Source organism: Neopelma chrysocephalum, unplaced genomic scaffold (assembly GCF_003984885.1).
Source record: "Neopelma chrysocephalum unplaced genomic scaffold, ASM398488v2 Primary Assembly neopelma1_136, whole genome shotgun sequence".
NCBI classification, from domain to species: Eukaryota; Metazoa; Chordata; class Aves; order Passeriformes; family Pipridae; genus Neopelma; species Neopelma chrysocephalum.
Genome location: NW_020897798.1, coordinates 236,257 through 244,522, shown reverse-complemented (window position 1 = coordinate 244,522; position 8,266 = coordinate 236,257). Strand labels below are relative to the sequence as shown.

General features: G+C 56.9%; 1 protein-coding gene across 2 annotated transcripts in view; it reads right to left on the bottom strand.

The window, feature by feature from the left end:
- The window catches only part of SCN8A (sodium voltage-gated channel alpha subunit 8), a 51,805-nt gene that overhangs the window by 43,225 nt on the left and 314 nt on the right, over positions 1-8,266 (bottom strand). The gene's annotated exons all lie outside the window — the stretch shown is intronic.

Sequence of the window (8,266 nt, the reverse complement as noted above, 5' to 3'; positions counted from 1 at the left end):
ATCCCTGAGAGTCCTGCACAGGACACTCCAACAATCCCCAACAATCCTTGAGAGTCGTGCACAGGACACCCCAAGAATCCCACCCTGTCCCTAAAAGTCCTGCACAGGACACCCAACAATCCCTGAGAGTCCTGCCCAGGACCCTCCCCAAGAGTCCCACCACATCCCTGAGAGTATCATCCCAACACTTCTCGAGCTCTGGCAGGAATGAGGCAGCCCAGCTGCTGGTTCAGTCCCAAAACAAGCCACACCAAGGCTGGACACAGGTGAACCTGCCCATTCCCACCCACCCCACAGAAGCACCACACAGACCTGGCTCTCCCACAGGTGACCCCCCCGGATTTTGGGTCCTCCTGAACACAAACTGTTCTACAAAAACCATTCTGAAGAGCAACCCCGCCATCAAACCCGCTGTTCTCCTGCAAAAATGGTTCTGCCGGTCACTGCTCCCAGGCAAACGGATTATTAGGCAAAATTCCCAGTTGGACAAGGTCTAACCTGGCCTAGGCAGGGCTGGGAGCAGCACATCCCTCACTCTGCTAACGAGGTGCTCAGCAAAGTCCTCCCTGGTACCCACAGGAGGAACTCGGTGCCAACGGGAGTGCTCGGAGCATTCCCAAAAAGTGCTCCCTGGCACGGGCTGCCCAGGGAAGCTGTGGCTGCCCCATCCCTGGAAGTGTCCAAGGCCAGGTTGGAGCAGCCTGGGCTGGTGGGAGGTGTCCCTGCCCATGGAATTCACGGTCTTTAAGGTCCCTCCCGACCCAAACCATTCCATGACTCCGTCAATTATCAGGGCAATGACTCATTTCAGGCCACAAGAATGAAATAATTTTAAAATACTTTGATGGAGCACAACAGTCATTTCTGCAAGTTAAATTTCTCTGGCATATGGGTTAGACACAGGGTCTTCTTTGCATCAGATGCAACACAAATGAGAAAAGGAAAGGGAGGAGAGGAGGTGCAGAGCAGGGGTGAGAGGATGAGCTCGCAGAGCTTCCACCCTGGCCCAGCAGCCCAGACCCTGCCAGGGTTTGCCCCATCCCTCCAGGAGCCCCTCGTGCTCCTCCACCCACTCCCCCAAAAAAGCAGAGCTGGGAGGAAGTTGGTTCCTCGGAATCCAGCCGCCCACAGACCCTCTGCAGCTCCGCTCCCCGTGCCAAGCTCTCGCTCCAGAACCAGCAGCAGGAATATCCTGCATTCCCGAGCTGCCGGGCCCTCGTCAGGGCTGTTCTCACTCCGGGAGGAGGCCAAGGGAGGAGAGGGATGACAGAAACCCTGCACTGATGCAACAGCACTGCAGTGCTGCAGGCTGGAAGAGAACCCAGCCCCGCCACGGCGCTCGGGGAGGGACCCAGACACCGGATCCAAGAGGGGAGGCAGGAGAACCACGAGGATACGGCACGGAACGGATCCAAAGGCTCCGTGGGATGAGGTCCCTCAAGGGAGGGGAAGAAAGCACCGGGAAGGTCAGAGCTTTTAAGGCAACACAAACACGGCATCCAAGCGAATGTTAAAGGTCTGGAATCTCGGGAAGAATGACTTTCAAATTCCTTGCAAACCCAGGCCGTGGGGCTGGATGGGTAAAATTCCAGCACGAGGTCAGAGGCACCTGCCCAGCCCCTGGTGCTGAGGGTTGGGTTGAAATCACACGGGAGGAGCTCAGGGAAGCCAGAGCCTCCCCCAAAAAGGACAACCACAGCTCCCTGGAGGGCAGGGGGCTCCGGGAATAACCCCAGGGACAAAAAAAACCTTGGTAAGAGCACCCGGAGATCCCAGCCTTACCCACAGCACTTCCAGGAGCCAGAACATCCAAAGGATCCTGCTGAGGGATCTCAGGGTTTTCCCTGCAACTGCTCCACTCCAGCTCTGCCACGGGGCCATTCCCACCCTCCCAGGGCTCCGACCCACACGTCAACCCAAAGCTGCACCACACGTGTGGGCACTAAATGCTGTGCCCAGCTCGGGTTTTATCTGGAGATCCCAAAAACCTGCTGTACAGATCCCCCTCCTTATGTAATCCCAGAGCGTGGCCGGGCTGGGATTCTCCTCCTACAAACCTGACCAGGTATTTCTAAAGTAACAACAGTAAAGACTCAAAAAAGATGGCAAGAGGGGAGAGAAAAAACAGGATCTTGGTCACATTATCTCTGAGAAATCACCCAGCGGCCTGCTGATATTAAGGAAAATTAATTTATTCTATTCTTGCAGCATTTGCATGCATTTAATTACCAAATTTCCCACATACTGTGAAACTATAGAGCAGCATTGGGGATGTGGTCTAATTGAATGGCACAGATAAATATGTAAGGCCTGAATTTAGAAACCAAAGTAGCTCAGGGACACAGCAGAAAAAAAAGGGGAAAAAAACCGAAGGCACGGAGGAATTTGTGCACAATTACACAACCCACAACTGGAGGCACCGACTCAACTTTATCCATCAAAGGAAAAGAACAAAAACCAAAACCAAACAAACCCACACCCAAACCTGGCTCCCAGCTGCACGTGGCAGCAGCTTCTCAGTGTTTTGGCATTTTGGAATTACTTAGAGGGCTGTTACTTGTTTCAGTTTCACTCCTTGGGAAGTTCTTGCCTGTCCTGACTTTGTTTGTTTTGCCAATAAATAATCCCACATTAAGAGGATGGACAAAATTCACTGTGTGGCTCATCTTCCTCTTCCTCAATGAAGTCACTTCCACGCCTGGTCTGGGACACGTGGCCTGAGCTGCTCTTCCCAGCAAAGCTTCTGGAGGCCAAAAAACCTCGTCAGGGTTATTTTCCAAGCGGGAATGGTCCTGCTGGGACAGCAGTAATTGGTAGGGGATAAATGCCAGGATTTCTTTTTGGCCCTTTGGGGGTTTCTTCAACCTCCAACGAGAGAAATGTTGTGAAAATTCTGACGCAGCCTCGGCCCCCAGGTGGGTGCAGGAGGAGGGTGGGAGGGTTATGGATCCATGGATAACGCACTGGGAATGATGTCCTGCTGCTGGGGGGCCCAGGGATTTATCCTGGGCCCTTGGAGTTGGGTGCACACAACTCCCCAGGCCCAGAACTGTGGATTTACACCCACATTTTCCAAATCTCGACGACTTCCCACCAGAAACTGCACGGAGGGGCCCAGTTGCTAAGACTTAATTATTTTTTTCTAAATGTTCCCAGCAGTCCATTTACCGGTACATTATGAAATATTCCAATAAATTATTCAAGCTGATTGTCAAAATAAATTAAAAAACACTTTTGAGGCAATTTCCTTGCTTTAACACATTTCTTCCTTTATTAATTACCAAGATTCAGCCGTTCACAGGGTGACTTTGAGCAAGAGAGAGAGACCTTCTGTGTGAATTTTTATATAAGCCACACGTGGCTCTGATTCCAACATGAGGGTCAGGGCAGGAAGGAAAACACAGTGTAGATGAACATCCCCCTGAAATTCTGCTGCAGGAGAGCCTAAAAACCTTCAAGCCAACCCAAAATATCGCTGCATGGGAACATCCATGGCTGGAAGTGGCTGATCCCCACCTGTGCCCAGACCAGGCCAATTTTATCAATGAAAAGGTTCAGGGATGCAACAGGCTGGGGAGAAGGAGGGACTTTTCCCTTAGGGAAGCTCTGATGGCATATTTGTTGCTAAAAAGTGGAAGGAAGAGGGAACACCTTAAAGCCCATCTTGTTCCACCCCCTGCCATGGGCAGGGACACTTTCCCCCAGCCCAGGATGCTCCAAGCCCTGCCCAACCTGGCCTTGAAAACTTGAACACACAGAAAACACCTTAAAATATTTCATGAGGCTTTCATAAAAACTTGAGAAATGAAAGCCCTCAGACTGCAGGGCCCTCCCTCCACCCCAGGAGCTGTGTGGCTTCTGCAACACCCCTCAGTGAGTTACTAGAACTAAAACCAGTTAAGCCCAGTTCGCCCACTAACCCCCAGTTCCCTGTGCTGCTGCTACTCAAAGCTGGTTAGTGTTCACCACCAACCTCACCCAGAGCTTGGAGATTCACAGACTAAACAACCTCAACTGCTTCAACTTCCCCCTTTTTAAAGCCCAACTTCTGAACAAAGAACTGATTAAAGCAGCTCTTGTGTAAGAGTTCAGCCACTAACCCAGATTTAACTCCTCGCTGGGTTCATTCAGCCCCATCCCTGAGCCACAAAACAGGAGCCAGGGAAGGGTTATTTTACAGCAGCATTTGGGGGGAATTAATCTCCTCTTGTGCAGCACTCGGATGCTTCGAGTACAAATGAGGCAAATATGAAAACAGGCAGAACACACAACCCTCCTCTAAGTGCTCTGCTCTCACACAACATGGATCTGGGAATTTCTGCCACGTGCTGGAACACAACCCAGGTTTCCCCATGGACAGACAGTGTTTTCTCCCTTCCTTATCACCCCTGCACATCTCAGCTGGTCACACCAACAGCTCCCCCTCCATGGGAGTTTTCCTGGTTGTCTTGACATCACCATCCTGATCTCACTTGGCAGCCAAGGAAAAGTTCACCTCCCACTGGAATCACCACTGGAATGGCCACATTTGTTGTTCAACCTCACGTTTCCAGAGCACTTTTCCACCTGGGTGCCAAAGATCTCACCCTGAGGAGCAGCTGAGAGAGCTGGGGGGGCTCAGCCCAGAGGAAAGGAGGCTCAGGGGGGACCTTCTCACTCTCTCCAACTCCCTCCTCCCTCCTCCAGCAATGAAGGGTTTATTTCTGTAACTTTAAAGCCGCCCCCTGGACAGTTCACTGGGTGTTGTAACATTATTCAAAAACAAAAAACCCACTCCTCCCCAAATCAACTCACTGCACATCTCATTCTGAACTGCTCACACCTTCCTGCTGGGGCAGGAGCACCACGAGAAACACGGGATGGCACTTTCAGGGTTCAGGTACCAATATTTTTGCATTTTGAAATGTTTCTGTTCAGAAAGAAGCAATGTCACAGCTGCCCCTTCTCCTTAAAATATCCTGTCTGCTGGAATGCTCCATCAGGCAGGAATAACAGCTACAGGACAAGGCCGAGGGGAGAGGAGGCAGAAGTTGCTCTAACTTTGGAACAGCATTTAAAGACAGAATCCCAGGATCCTTGAGGTTGGAAAAGCCCTCCAAGGCCATCGAGTCCAGCCTGTGCCTGATCCCCATCCTGTCCCCCAGCCCAGAGCACTGAGTGCCACCTCCAGTCACTCCTTGGACACCTCCAGGGATGGGAACTCCACCACCTCCCTGGGCAGCCCCTTCCAAGGTCTGACAGCCCTTTCCATGAGGAAATTCCACCTGGAAAGAAGACAGTTTTGCCTGAGCCCAAAAAGCATGTGAAGTGTTAAAAGCCGGCCTGGAGCTCGAGCTCAGGCCGGGGAGGGTTTGTAACAGGCTCCTGCAGCAGGAAGTCACTTCTTCCCTGCTCCTGTTCCCCAACTGGGCCCCTGCCTGTTCTGCACACAGGGGGGATAACGGGGGCACAGGGGGGACAGTCTGAGAGTTCAGTTATTCCTGAACCCCCCCAGATTCCAGCCCGTGGCCAGCGATGACCAGCTGCCCAACCCACGGCCACCACCACCAGCCCTCACACACGTTTCCTCCCCAGGGTTCCTCAGATTCCCCCCTGTGCTCACGCCCCACTCCCTCCTTCCTCTGTTTTACAGCTTCTCCCTCGCCCAGCCCCCTGCTCTGAGCCCAACAATCAATTATTGATCCTGGAGTATCTGCCCATGTCAACGGAGTCGCAGCCGCTCCGGGGGAAGGGATTGACAGGGAATGGGAACCACATCATGGCAGGAGCCCAACGGACCCACACGGAGCCTCACGGCCTCAGGGCCCCCCAGCCATTGAAAACCAGCACCTCCCAGTCGAGGTGGAAACCCGGCTCGGGCTGTTTTGGTGAAAGCCACACTCAGGCAGAGCCACGGCAGCAAACGGGGGGAGGTGACGCTGTGCTTTGGGTTTTGAAGCTGCTTCATTCCCACTTCGACTTTGTTTCTGCTTTATTTAACAGGGGGAAGGCCCAGCCCTGCTCCATTTCCTGCGGCACACGAGCAGCTCACCCTCCTGCCTGTTAGAAACCTCCTTCCCCCCCCAGCATCCACAGGATCCCACTTGTTCCCCCGAGCACTACAGCATCTACACCACCAGCCACATCCCAGCCATATGTACGAGCTTATATAACTGGGGAAATTGTCTGTGATGGGCCCGGGTCCTTCCCCTCGGGGTGAACGACACCGTGGAAGCGCCAAAATGTGTAAAAATGATCCAGTGGCCCTTGGGTCACGCTGTTAATTTTATAGAAAACCCACCGAGGCGAAGAACAGGGGCTTTGTAGACAGGCAGAGGATGGAAAACCCGAGCAGCCGAGCTCGGGGAGGCCTTAGGATGGAGCCCTCCGGAAAACATCCGGACAGAGCGCGGGGCCGGGGGCTCGATACTCCGAAAGGCGCTGGCTCCCCTCGCCGGGGGATACCCAGAGATATCCCGACAGCTTCACCAACTTTACATAACGGCACCTGCCCCCCAGGAACGGCGGCATCGGGGGGCGGCGATGGCCCGAGGGGACGGGGATGGGCGCGGGGGGTCCCGGCTGCGGGCGGGGAGCGGCCCCGGGAGGAACCGGGAGGAGCCGGGAAGCACCGGGAAGGGCCGGGAGGAGCCGGGAAGGGTCGGGAGAAGCCGGGAAAAGCCGGGAGGAGCTGTCCGTTTCAGCACCGGCCCCGCCGGAGCCGCGGAAGGTCCCCCCGGTCCCTCCAGCCTCGCCCAGCCCTCCCGCCCGGGGCACCGCTGGAGGAACCGGCCCCCAGCGCTTCCATCACCCGCACAGGGAAAAAGGACCATTCCCGGGGCCCCATCCCCGCAGGGCTGCCAGGGAAAACCACCACCGCCACGCCTTCCCCCCCTTTTCACCCCCGGAGACACCCGGCAGGACGAGACGGGGACCCCCCCGCCCGCCCGTCCCTCGCCATCGGAGCTGCCCGGTGTGAACCGAGGACGTCCCGGTCACGGCTCCCGGTGCGGCTGGAATGCTGCAGTGTTCCCGGAGCGGGTGGACGCGGATACACAAGAGCACGACCACAACCGGCGCCCCAAAAACCCGCCCCACCCGTGCGGCCCCTCGGTGGGGGCTCCCGCAGACCCCACGGGGGAGGGAACACAAGGATGAGCCTCCCACGCCTGGGATCACCCTCCAAAATTCAGCTCAGGGCCCGAGGGGGGGGGAATCCGGCTGCTGGCCCTCGCACACGCTCCCCTTTCCCGGAGTTTCCGACTTCACCCCGGCTCATCCGCAGCCGCTGCCGTGGAGCATCTCCCGGCGTCCCCACCCCCACATCAGCCGGGCATCGCTTGCACCAGAACGCAGGGGGAGGGGAGGGGAGGAAGACACCCAGATTTTTAACAGGGAAAAAAAAAAAAAACAACCACCCAAACCTGTGAACGTGCAGGAAAAGAAAAAATAATATAAACCAAACCTCTACCCCCCCCAAAAAAAAATCTGTGCGGTGGAAGGAAGGAGGGAGGGAGGGAGAGAGGGAAGAGCACAACCACGATGCTGACCCAACATCTGGGTCAGCTGGAACATCAAGGCCGCCCCGAGCATCGCCCCCCAACCCCAAAAAAAACCCCCCTGTCCTCCAAGTTGTCCCCCATCCCCGGGCGGTGGGGGGAGCGGGGGGCGGCGGGGGGACGGGGCAGCGCTGCAGCGAGGGCCGGGGGGGAAGGGAAGGGACAGCGGCGAGAACTCGGGGCTCTCCCTCCCCACAATGCAGACAAAGAGCGCGGCCCCCAATTTGGGGCCTGGGAGGAGGGTCCCGCGGGCCCCCCCGGGGCAGCGGGGTGGAGGGGGGATGCAGGGAGGGATGCAGGGGATGGTGGAAGGATGGGTGGAGGGAGGGAGGGAGGGATGCGGGGAGCGATGGAGGGATGGGTGGAGGGGGCCCGAACGGGGCTGCAGGCCCAGGGTGGGTACAGGGGGGCTCCTGCCCCCTCCCAGCCCCAGCCCCCCGGGCGGGGGGACACTCACCCCGGGCCTGGCACCGTCCCCCCCTCTCCGCGGGGCCGGGGCCCTCGGGGTGCAGCGGACGGACCTTCCCCGGCCCGGGTAGGGGCTGCCGGAGCCCCCCGATTAGAGCTCGAGGGGCAGCGCTGGGCGGGCAGAGAACCGGCTCCCCCCGACCCCCTCCCCGGGTGACCGGGCATCCCCCGAGGGGGCGGGTGGGGAAAAGCCCCGGGACCCCCCCTCTCCCCGCGGCGGGTTTTGGGGCTGGGGGTGCTCCCCGATCTCCCCCCTCGCC